At 36.9% G+C, this 13,349-nt stretch overlaps 1 protein-coding gene across 11 annotated transcripts in view; it reads left to right on the forward strand.

Annotated features, from left to right (window-relative positions):
- The window catches only part of CEP112 (centrosomal protein 112), a 468,883-nt gene that overhangs the window by 18,540 nt on the left and 436,994 nt on the right, over positions 1-13,349 (forward strand). The window lies entirely within an intron of this gene.

The raw sequence follows: 13,349 nt of genomic DNA on the forward strand, positions 1-13,349 counted from the left end.
TTTAAAGCTCTTCAGTGTGTGGTAATTTGTTACGCAGCAGTAGATGACTAGTACAGTTTTTATCCTCATTTTGGGAAATTATACAACCCATATACAATACATGCTTCTTGTAAAAACCTCAGAGTAGAAATATGTGGAGTAAAAAGTCAAAGTCTTTCTCTCCATGTCCTCCTTATTCCACTTTGCTCATGGGAAGTAATAGTCATCAATAATTTGGTGTGTATCATTCTACAGTAGCCATGTAGCCACACATAAGTAATTAAAAAATTATACATTAGTTTATACTGTATGTCCTGTGGTGAGACTGGCTCTTTTTCCGCTTAACTGTATCCGACCCTGTGTCATATAGTCTGTGCAGTCTTTTTAACTGCCGACAATAATCCCTAGTGTGGATTGACTGTAATTTAACCTGTCTCCGTTGCTTTTAATTCTTCACGGTTATAAAGAATGCCTTCGCATCTCGGTCCACATACCATTTTGCATCTGCATGTATTTTTTGGCTACTGCTGATGCTCAAGAAAGAAATCACTGTTTTAGTAGCCCGGTATGTTAACAAATTTAATGGATAAGGGATTGGTGGGATTATTATCAGGTACGGCACCTTGCGGATTGATAACAAAAATCTATTTGGGCTAGTGTGGAGAGATCTCTAAGGTACATAAAGTTTCAAAGAAGTTTATAAAAGCATAGTAAGCTTCAATGTATGTGTGTGCATGGTGTATTTCAAAGAGGATATATGGATACACATGTGTACGTGTGTTTGCGATATTTCTGGGTGCCACATTTGAAACAGTTTTACCTTTAGAGAGAGGGACTAGTCTGGTGTGGAATGTTAAAAACTTTTTCGTACATGCGTCTATGTTAGTTTTAATAGTCACATGCTTATTTTTGATAGATACTGTCAAGTTGCCCTCCAAAATACCATCTTGTTAAGATGTTTGGGCATATACAATAGTGATGCATATTAACACATTTAACTATATATAATTATACAAATTTAAACATAAGAATGAAATTTTCCCAATAGATAAGTATTTGTGGATTTCACTTGTATTTCTAATTTGTTAAAACAGAAATCAGGTGGGACGAGTTGTGCCATTTATGGAGCACCTACTGTATGCTAGATACTATTCTAGAAATCTTTTACAAGTTATCTGATTTCATCCTCTCGACCCTTCTGTGAGGCTGACGTGATGGCCCTTTGTATTTATAGATGAGGTAACAGCTTCGGTGAGGTCATACCACGTTCCCCGTGATGGATCCAGTTTTGGAATCTAGGTCTTGATGATTTTAATTTTTTTTTAATGTTTATTTATGTTTGAGAGAGAGACAGACAGAGCATGAGCAGGGGAGGGGCAGAGAGGGAGGGAGTCACAGAATCCGAAGCGGGCTCCAGGCTCTGAACTGTCAGCACAGAGCCCAACACAGGGCTTGAACTCACAGACTGTGAGATCAAGACCTGAGCCGAAGTCGGACGCCCAACCGACTGAGCCACCCAGGCGCCACTTGGTTTGATGATTTTAGACCCTGTGTTCATTCTAGTCTAGTCTATCCTGTAGGCACGAGTACCGTATGCAGCAAATGTGGAAATTCCACTTTCATCCATCATTTTCCCCCACTCAAGCTGTATCAGCAGTCCTGGGCGACTGTGCCTTTGTTCTTGGTTATTTCTAGGTTGAGCTGAAATGAGGGAGTTTGCCTTTGTTCAGATCTCTCTTCTGACACTTGGCAACTGTGTCCTCAGGCAAGTGACTTAATTTCTCTAACCTCCAGTTTCATCATTTGTAAAATGGAGCTAGAGAGCCTCTGACAGGGACCTGAGAAAGTGTTAGCTTCGGCCACCTTCATCACTGGCGTGGTGATTGTTATTTTAATGGTTCCTGCAGGAGCATACTTGTTAGATGGTTTGACCATTCTTTCTTCTCTAATTAGCTAATCTTCCTAAAGGATATTATCTTAAAATCCATCAGTCATTAATTATTTTGAGAATCACTTGAGAAAAATAGATTAATGGCTATGTGGAAAGCGTCTCAGTGTAAGTATGAATCCTGCACACTCTTAGAAGAAGGTGGGAGAGTATTTTAAAAGAGGCTTTGAAAGAATCTTTATTTCGATAACTCAGCAAGTCCTTTTTCCCCCCAGATAGAAGGAATACAGTGTAGCTGGCCCCTTTTTTCTTTTTGCATTGTGCCACACACCCTGAATTAGAAGCTAAGTAATAGTTAGACGTAAGTTCATGTCGTATCTATGTATTCTTTTTGTGTATTCTCCCAAACACAGAACATGGAGATAATATGTTGTATTCTTTTCTTAGGATTCTATGAAAAATGTTTTGAGGCTTCTGTTTAATGGCTTGTGATTATTTTTATGACTTTTCAGTGAAGTATAATGTGGTCTGGTAGCTTTATCACCAAAGTGCAGTTAGGGTCTAGGATAGAAAAGATGAAAAGAATGATTTAATACCACTTAACTATTTTTACTTGAAACTTTGCTTAAGAGTTCCGGGTTAGGAGAGGGTTGGGGGGAGGCAAGATGAATCAGCCTGCTTCCCAGCGGAAGAAACACAAGGATTCTACTTAACTGTAGAGGACCTTGTTCATGAAAAAGAAGGCATTAGTTTAGATTTCTTTAGATGCCATTTTATAAAGAGTCACCATCTAGATTACATAAAAATTCTAGGAGTGTGCAAACAGAATTATTATTTACTGTATATTACTCTTACCCTATGAGATTTAGGTTATGTTTATGTGAATTAAAGTTTTATCTTTTAATTTATATTGTGTCCTCTAAGAAAGAAATTTGTTCATACCTGTAAGAAAGGACTTGGAGAATAATTATCCTATTTTAAGTGATTATAGAGGAGTATAATTTTTGCATCTTGCTTTAATGAGATCCTTCCATGGATTATTTGATGCCAGATTTTAGTTTGGAATGAGGAATCTAATTATAGCCCTGCCCTTATGGAAAATATGATTTGCTTTACAATGATCCTCTTTATGATGTGGTTTTCCAGGAATGCATTGCGGCAGAAAGCTGGGACTGTGTATGTCCTTTAAAAATGTCTCCCATTATAGCTAACATTCCATTGGCTTGTGCAGTTTAATGACATGACCAGCAGATGGTGATCAAGTATAATGAAAATGTACTTGTGATTGAGTATGTTCATCTATGTGAAAAAACATTTTTCACTTCAAAAATAATGATGTAATTTTTTAGTCTGGATACTTAAAAACTGCAAAGGAATCTTTTTCTTTGTTAAACTCCATTTTTGTAAGTGACATTAACACTATAAATAGCCCTAGTCCTAAATTGTTGGATGAATTTATGGGGTTGCTGATCAGTATCTTTCCTTCCTAGGGATTCTTTATATCCAGTGGCATAAATAAATATGGTTAGGATTACACACAGTAAAACATCCTTAGATATTTACAAAGTACATTCATTATATTTACAAATAGCCCCGTTGTTTGGGCAAAGATAGATTCTACAGTAGCACCATCCCGTAGTACTTTCTGCAGTGGTGGAAATGTTGTATGGCTGTGCTATCCAGTACAATGGCCACTATTCACATGTGACTGTTGAGCCCTTGAAATGCCACTAGTGTGACCGAGGAACGGAATTTTAAGTTGTAATTAATTTAAATAGCTGTATGTGATTTAGTGGCTCCTGTATTGGGCTCGGCACTGTAGACCTGGGTCTTCTTTTGGGCCACTGTAAAGCCTGACCTAGATGGACAGCTGCTGTCTAGGTGGGGAAGCGGGATGCAGACAGGGACCTGGAGTTGGGTGTTGGTACCTATAAACTGCCTCCGCCACAGGGGAGCCCTTTTATCTGTGCTTACTTGCGATTCATGGGTATCTCTTCTTTGATGATAATCACCCATGAGCAACACCTAGTTGCTTTTCTGTTTGGTCAGTCTCAGGTTTCAGAGGAGCTCTTGCCAATAAATCTTTTTGAAAGAAAGAAAAAGTAATCATTTTCCTTAAGTTGATTTTTTTCATCATTTTGTTTGAGTAAAACACTCAGCATGGATTACATGTGATTCATTGGATACTTTTGATACAGTGGCTGCTCGTTATAGGTAGACACTTATCCTTGAGCTCTACAAATAAGTCTGCTGCATAAATGAGGAATGAAAACTGTTTCTTAGGATACTCCATAAAACATAATGTTTCATGCACTCATAAAACCACCTAACTACTCATTAATTTTCAACATTAACACATGAGTTAAATAGCATTCTTCGGTGTTTACCAGGTCAAGGAAGTGGCAACAAGTTGCAAGTGAGATAGAATTGCTTTGAGAACAATGGGCTTGCATTTTTCTGAGGCTTTTTGTTTTTGTTTTTGTTTTAGTGAGTCAGATTTTTGACGTATTTAGTTGCTTTTTAAAAAATTTTAATGAGTGGGGCTTTGTAATAGCATCTTTTTATTTCACAGGCAACTTTCTTTTTGTGAGGTCATAATATTGAATAGTTTTGATTGTCCTTTTAATAAAAAAAGATGACAGTAAGTTTATAAGTATGTTACCGGAAAACTTAATTTTAAGGGAATTAAAATACTGAGTGTTGTACTGTTAAACCAGAGATCAGTTAATAAACGTTGACTTAATTGGACGGTTTTTATTTTTAAGTTTTAAAATCGAATGTTATTTTAAGGTAGGAAATGGGGAAAGCAAGAAGTCTTAAATTGTTTATGAATCTCTGGTCATTTTTTTAGTTTTGTCAACCCATCTCATTTTTTTTTTCCATTTTTTGTTTTTCTGTTTATTCCTAATAAAGTTCCCTTTGAAAAATTAAAATAATATGTTGTGGATCATTGGAAGTTATTTTTATTTTCTTATTTTCAGGGTAGTTTGATAGTTTACTGCATTATTAGTTGTTGCTATTTATTTTTATGTTTCATTTCCATTTAGCAATGCCTTGAGAAGACGATTCTTTAGGTGGTGTGTAACGTTATTAGCCGCTGCTCAGATGAATGCAAAGACATGAAAGAAATCTAGTTAATTCTCATTTTAGTTTCCTGATCATTTATAATCTAGTAGTTGTGTAGGAGTCGTATGACTCTCGCAATGTTTTACAACTGTGAAACATAGTGTACATGTAAAAAGTGCATGAAAATAGGGGCGCCTGGGTGGCTCAGTCAGTTAAGCATCTGACTTCGGCTCAGGTCATGATCTCACGGTTTGTGAGTTCGAGCCCCTCGTCAGGCTTTGTGCTGACAGCTCAGAGTCTGGAGCCTGCTTCAGATTCTGTGTCTCCTTCTCTCTCTGCTCCTCCCCTGCTTGTGCTCTGTCTCTCTTTGTCAAAAATAAATAAATGTAGAAACAAAAAAAAGTGCACGAAAATATACAGGTACAGTTTAAAGAACAGTTATAAAATAAACATCCCTATGCTTTTAACCCACCCGAGAAATAGCATATGATAGTACTCCAGGAGACCTTGGGTGTCCTTCCTGACTGGCTCCTCTTGTCATCTCCTGAGAGGACCATTGTCCTGTCTTTTGTGTGTATCATTTCTTTTCTTTTTTTTTTTTTTTTAACTTTACATAAGTGGGACCATACTTAATGTATTGTTCTGAAGCTTCTTTTTCTCATGTTTTTCAGATCTATCCTTGTTAATAAATGTGGCTGTGTTTCATTCTTTGTGGCAAACTTTTAAAGTCAATGTGTAACATACAAGACTTAATCAAAGCTTGGTGCAGTTTTACAAAATGAATACCTGTATGTAACCATCTTCTAAAGCAAGAGAGAGACCATCCTCAGCTCTCCAGAAAGCTCTCTCTTGCCCCTCCCCCGTCATTTACCATCCCACCAAATAGTAACCACTGTTCTGCATTACATCACCGTAGATCAGCTTCAACAGTTTTTGATTCATAAAGCATGTTCGCGTTTTTCTAGCTTCATTGGCTCAACGTTATGTTGTGAGATTGATTTGTGTTGTTGTGTTTAGCAATGGATTATTCTTTTTTATTTACTACTGTGTGAATGTATCGCATTTATATATGCATTCTACTGTTGTTGGATATTTGGTTTTGTTCCGGGTTTTGGCTGTTACAAATAATTCTGCTGTGAACATTCTCGTACACGTCTTTTAGTGCCCATGTGTTCACTGTGTTGACTTGGAAGTGTACTTACAGTACATTCTGCCAGAGAGTTTTCCAAAATGGTTATGGCAATTTACTTTTCCAGGGTAGGATTTCAGAGTCTGTGGCTCCCCCGCTCTCCCAATACTTGGTTTGTCCGTTTCTTTTAGTTTTAGCGATTCTAGTATGGTGTGTTTTAATTTGCATTGTCCCACATGGCTAATGACATGGAGTACCTTTTCCTATGCTTTTTGGCCACTTGGATGTCCTCTTTTGTGAAGTTGCTATTCATTTTTTAATAAAACGTGGCTTCTCGGTGTTTTTTGATTTGTCACGATTCTTTGTATATTCTGGATACAAATGTACATATCCAGATTACATTTTTTGTTGATGTACGTATGGCATATATCTTCTCCCACTTTCATTGGTGTGATCTGTCGAATGTCATTAACTTATATTATAGTTTTATTTGTTGTTTGTCTCTGATATTGTTTGTGCTTTTTTTGTGTGTCCTGTTTAAGATTTCTTGCCTTGCCTATCCCAAGATAATGGAGATACTTGCCTATGTTGCCTTCTAGAAGCTTTCTTATCTTTCTCATTTAGGTATGTGCTTCATCTGGAATTGATTTTTATGTATGAAATGAGGTAGGGCTTTCTCCCACCCCTAGTCAGCCCAGGATAGTGGAGGGACAGCCATTTAATCCAACATCTTTAAAAAAAAAAAACCCAGCCTTTCCCCACTAGCTGTAGTTGGCATCATTATTGTAAACTAGGAAATCTTATTTGTGTGGGTTTATTTCTGGACCCTCGTCTCCTCCATTGGTCTATTTGTCTATCTGTGTGCTATTACTATATGCCTTAATTACTGCAGCTTAGTAGTGTAGCGTATGCCTTCCAGCTTTCTTTTCTTCTCCAAGATTGCCCTGTCTCTCCTTGGTTCTTTAGCTTCTCATTTAAATTTTATAATTAAAATTGTTTTTAATGTTTCTTTTTTTGGGAGAGAGTGAGTGAGAGTGAGTGGGGGAGGGTCAGAGAGAGAGGGAGACCCAGAATCCAAAGCAGGCTCCAGGCTCTGTGCTGACAGCACAGAGCCCGATGTGGGGCTCGAGCTCACAAACTGTGAGATCATGACCAGAGCTGAAGTCGGCCACTTAACCGATTGAGCCACCCAGGCGCCCCTAAATTTTACAATTAGCTTACCAGTTTATACACACACACACACACACACACACACACACAAACACACACACACGTATCTCTGTTGACATCGTAATTGGAAATGTATTGAGTCTATAGATCAATTTAGGAAGAGTTAATATCTTTATAATATGGAATTACACTCCCAGGCCCAGATAAACAGTGATCTGCTTTTCGTGTCTATGGTTTTGCCTTTTTCAGAAATTTCATCTGAGTGGATGAAATACATAAATACATACATAAACCATGTAGTCTTACGCATCTGATTCTTTCACTTAGGGTATTGTTTTTGAAGTTCATGTTGCCTGTATCAATAGTTCATTCCTTTTTAACCCTGGATGGTATTTCGCTGATGAGTATATCACGTTTTGTTTATCCATTTACCAGTTCATGGATATTTGGATTGTTATCAGACTTCGGCTATTATGAATTATGCTGCTGTGGACATTCATACTGCAAATTTTTGTTTGAGCATGTGTTTTTCATTTCTTTTGGGTAGATATCTAACAGTGGGCTATATAAGTGTGTATTTAACTTTTTAAGGGAAGTAGCAAACCATTTCCCAACGTGGCGGTGCCATTTGACATCCCTGTTAGCAACGTGTGAGTGCCTCAGTTTTTTCACATCCTCACCTCTTGGTATTATCAGTGTTTTTGATTTTGGTCATTTTAATGGGCATGTAGTGGTATTGCATTGTGGTTTTAATTTGCATTCCCCTAATAACTACTTGTGCTGAGCATCTTTTCATGTGGTTAATGACCATTTGTATATCTTCTTTGGAGAAATGTCTGTTCCGATAGCTACCTGCTCCCAACACACCCAACTACAGTCAATGATCACTAGACACATTTCTGAAAGGGTGAATAATGGGAGGTACAAAGGAGTCACTGGTTTCCATAGCAGTTCTGAAATCCAGTTGGGCAAATACTGGAAATTCCTTAATCAAGGCTCAAGACCTGGGACTAATATTGCATGTCTCCTAGGTCCTCTCACTGGGCTCTTGAGTCCGTCTTCTGAGTTCTTCCTTTTTCATGAAAGATAGCATGTATTTGCAGCTTAGTACTTTTCTCAGCCTGTTTCCCTCCAGAAGAATTTTGGACACTTTGGTACTCTTATCTTTTTCAGTCTAGGGGAGCAGTGATTTTGCTGAATAATTTTCTCAAAACCTTTGTAGACCTCCTGTGCATCTCTTTTATGTTCATTCCACTAGACAAAAGCCACATGTATTAATCTCATTGAGATTCCCTTTCCATGTTGGGTTGCTTCTGACAAGATTGAGGGATAATGACCTTAACCTTTCTAGAGGCTCTGTTGTTTGATTGAGAGAATCTGTAAAGCATCGCCTTAATCTTTTTAAAGTTCTCTGTGTGTGAATGTATAGTACTCTTGATGTACCACCTTTGATCTTTTTGATCTTAAAAAAAGGTTTTTCATTTATACTCTTGGCTTTTTTTCTAGGCGGTGCTCAGATTTCACTCGGGTGCCATTTCTTAGTTTAGCATCTTTTGCTAGCTGGAGACTGAGAATTTTTAAAATCATGAAGTTCTCGTTCTTTTTTCTTTAGGTGTCCTCCACTTAGTTTAATTTATTACTCTTCTCTTGCATTTTACTCTAAGCAGCAAGAAATACTTTGCTTGGAAATCTCCGTCACTGTATCACTCATCCAACTTATTAAGCACGTCTTCTGTTTTACATGTTACTTAAGGTGATAGTGTGGCCACTGCATAAAAGGATCCCTCTCCTGTTTTTCAGTAACATGTCTCTCACTTCCTCTTGAGTTCTCACTGGCAAATCTCACTTGAGTCCTCAAGTCCAGATTTCTACTAACAGCCGCTTCCGGTCAATTTTGTCTTTTTTTTAGTATACAAGTCAAAGTCCTTCCAGCCTCTGATGACTACCTGGTTCAAAAGACACTTCCACTTTTTAGGCGGTACCTTGTTTCTAGGTACCAAAGTCTGTATTAGTTATCTATTGCTGCATGACAAATTGTTCCGAGTGTTAGCAACTTAAAAACAACAAAATTTATTATCTTGTAGGCATGGCTTAGCTGGGATTTGTGGCTCAGGTTCTCTTGTAAAGCTGCAGTCAAAGTATTTGTGGGGTGTTTGGGGGCATCAGTCTTAGGGCTGTCATTCAGAGGCTTCTTTAAGTTTCTTGCTGTTCAGACTTCTCCAATGAGCAGCATGAAAGATGGCAGCTGGCTTGCATTGAAGAAAAGAAGCAAGATGGAAACCAGGGTCTTTTTTGTAAGCTCATCTTGGAAGTGATAGCCTATCACTTGTGTTATATTCAGGTTATTGAAAGTAAATCACTAGATTCAGTGGATACTCAGAGAAAAGGGTTTACACAAGGGCATGAATGCCAGGAGATGGGAGTCATTGGGAGCCATATTAGATGTTGCCTACCATACACCTAGAACAAGTACTAAAAATATAATAGACACATAACCAGGAAGAAATATAACTAAAGAGATTAAAATGGAATACAGTAAAATAGTCAACATAAAAGTAGGTACGGAAGGAAGAACAGAGAAACAGAAGATGGGACAAATATAAAACAAATAGCAAAATGGCAGACCAAGTAGAGCCATATCAATAATTACATTAAATGTAATTGGACTCAACAGTCCAGTCCAAAGGCAGTGAATACTAGATTGGATTTAAAAAGCAAGAACCATGTTGTATGTTATTTATAAGAGACATACTTTACAATACAAAGACAAGTAAATTGAAAGAGTTGTGGAATGTAAAGAGATATAAAATGAAAACAGAAACATAAGAAACCTTAAGCCAAAGAGAATTATTAGAGATAAACATAATTATTTTGTAATGATACAAGAATAAGTTCATAAGCATGACATAACAGTTATAAATGTGTATATAGCAAATGATAAAGCTTCAGAAATATGCGAGTCAATAAATAACAGCCAAAGGAAGAAATAGACAAATCCACACACGTTGCAGATTTTAACACCTTTCTTAGGAACTGATGGAGCAGAAAATTCAGTGAGGATGTAGAAGACGTGAACAGTGCACTGACCCATCTCAACCTCATTGACGTCTATAAAACACCCCACCCGACAAGTACAGATTACACATTCTTTAAGTGTGCATGGAATGTTCATCCGATAGGTCATGTCTGGTCATAAAAGAAATCTCAATTGGTCACCAAAGATGAAAGTCGCACGATATATAGTCCGACCTCATTTGAATTTAATGAGAAATGAACAGTAATAGTACTGTATATCCAGAAAAGCCCTAAAATATTTATAAGTTAAAAAAAATCATTCTAGAAAAGATCTTATTTTATTATTATTGCTTTCTTTTTGCTTTTTAAAAAAAGTGTATTTTGAGGAGAGGGAGTGCCCACTGGTGGTAGGGGCAGAGAGAGAGTGAGAGAGAATTCTAAGCAGGCTCCGCACTGTCAGCGCAGAGCATGATGCAGGGTTCAAATTCACAAACTATGAGATCATGACCTGGATGGAAATCAAGAGTTGGACAACTGACTGAGCCACCCAGGTGCCCCATTTAAGATTTTATTTTTAAGTAATCTCCACACCCGATGTGGGGTTTGAATTCATAACCCCAAGATCAAGAGTCTCTCCGACAACTGAGCCAGTCAGGTGCCCTCCAAAAATCAATTATACCCATTGGTGAAGAAAGAAATCACAAGGGAGTTTAGAAAATATTTTCAAACAAATGATAAGGAAAATACAATACATAAAACTTTATGAAGTGCAGCCAAGGCAGTGCTTAAAGGGAGATTTAGGGTTTTTAATACTTATATCAGAAAAGAAGAGATATCTGAAATCAGTGATCATAGCTTCCCCCTTTTGAAGCTGGAAGAGTAAGAGCTAAGTGGACCCAATGTAAGTGGAATGAAGGAAATAAAATAGATGAGTGGAAATCAATGGAACAGAGAATAGTAGAGAAAAATCAATGAACCAAGGATTGGTTTTTTTGAAAAGCTAAATAAAATTGATAAATTCTGGTCAGACTTATCAAATAAAAAGAAATATATGGACAAATATAAAAACCTGTAGAATTTTCCTTTCGGTTTATAATTCCATTTTTAGGGGTGCCTGGGTGGCTCCGTCTGTTGAGCGTCTGACTGCAGCTCAGGTCATGGTCTCACAGTCTGTGAGTTTGAGACCCACGTCAGCTGTGCTGACAGCTCAGAGCCTGGAGCCTGCTTTGGATTCTGTGTCTCCCTCTGTCTCTCCCCCTCCCCCACTCATGCTTTGTCTCTCTCTCTCTGTCAAAAATAAATAAACATTAAAAAAATCTATATATAATTTCATTTTTATTTTTTATAGGAGTAGAAAGAAATATGTGTAAAATAATTATAAATATACGTTAATGGGTATGCAGTATCAGCAACATTAACTTGTGGGGAGAGGTGTGGAGCTATAAAGGAGTAGAGTTTTTGTATGTAGTTGAAATTTAAAATATATTGTTGTAACTTTAGGATTAAAAAAATTTTTTTGTAATCCTCACGGTAACCACAAAGAAAATACACACAAAAGGCTATGAGAAGGGAATCGAAACATGTCATTACAAAATGTCAACTAAATAAAACGGCAGGCAGGGAGGAAATGAGAGACAAATAACCTATAAGACATACAGAAGATAACAAAATGTCAATAGTAAGTCTTTGTCTATCACTAATCCATTGCACTTTAAGTGTTAATGGATTAAACTCCACAATGAAAAGTCATGGCTTAGCAGAATGTATAAAAAATGCCAGTATTCAACTCTATGCTGTTTACAGGAGACTCACTTTAGATCTAAGGACACACACACCCACACACAGGTTGAAAGTGAAAGAATAGAAAAAGATATTTCATGTAAAGAGAAACCGAAGGAGAGCAGAGGTGACTGTATATCATAAAAAATGGACTTTCAGTAAAAAACAGCTATGAAACAGAAGGACGTATATTATGATAAAAGGGTCAATTCACCAAGAAGATACAATTATAAAATACATGCACCAAACATCAGAAGTCCTAAATATATGAGACCAACATTGGCAGAACTGAAGGGAGAAATCGCTCTAGAGTAATAGTAAGAAACTTTAGTACCCCGCATTCCCACATTCAACAATGGATAGAACAATCAGAAGATCAATAAAGAAATAGAAGGTTTGAACAGTACTATATAGACCAATTGGACCAAACAGACATATACAAAGCATTCCACCCAACACAAGTACACATGGAATAGTTTCAAGTACACATGGAATATTCTCCAGGGTAAATCATGTGATAGGCCACAAAAGAGTCTTAATAACATTTTAAAAATTGAAATCACACAGAGTATTTTTTTTCTGAGCAAAATATAGGGAAACTAGAAGTTAATAGTGAAACTGGAAAATTCCCAAATGTGTGGAATTAAATAACTCACTCTAAGCAAGCAGTGAGTCAAAGAAGAAATCAAAAGGGATATTAGAAAATATCTTGAGATAAATGGAAATGAAAACACAATGTACCAAAACTTAGGAGATTCTGTGAAAGCAGTAAGAGGGAGACTTAAGGTTGTAAAAGCTTGCATTAAAAAAGAATAAAGATCTCACATGGACAACCTAAGTTTACATCTTAAGGAACTAGAAAAAGAAGAACAAACTCCAAAGATAGCAGAAGAAAGGAAATAATAAAAACTAGAGCAGAAATAAACAAAATGGAGAATGAAAAAATATTAGAAAAAAATGAAACCAAGAGTTGTTTTATTCAGAAAAAAATCAACAAAATTGAAAAACCTTTAGCTGAATTGCTTAAAAAGAAAGAAGACTCAACTGAAATCAGAAAAGAACGGGGGGAGTATTACAACTGATTTTACAGAAATAAAAAGGATTATAGGTATGATGAGTAGATGTATGCCGACAAATTGGATAAACCAGATGAAATGGACAAATTACTAGAAACAGTCTACCAAGACTGAATCACGAAGAAATAAAATCTGAAAAGACCTGTAACTGGTAAGGTTATTAAAGGAATATTCAAAAAGCTCCCAACAAAGAAAAGCCTAGGACCAGATGGCTTCATGGGTGAATTCTACTGAGCATCCAAAGAAT

This window comes from Acinonyx jubatus, chromosome E1, assembly GCF_027475565.1.
Source record: "Acinonyx jubatus isolate Ajub_Pintada_27869175 chromosome E1, VMU_Ajub_asm_v1.0, whole genome shotgun sequence".
In the NCBI taxonomy this organism is placed as follows: domain Eukaryota; kingdom Metazoa; phylum Chordata; class Mammalia; order Carnivora; family Felidae; genus Acinonyx; species Acinonyx jubatus.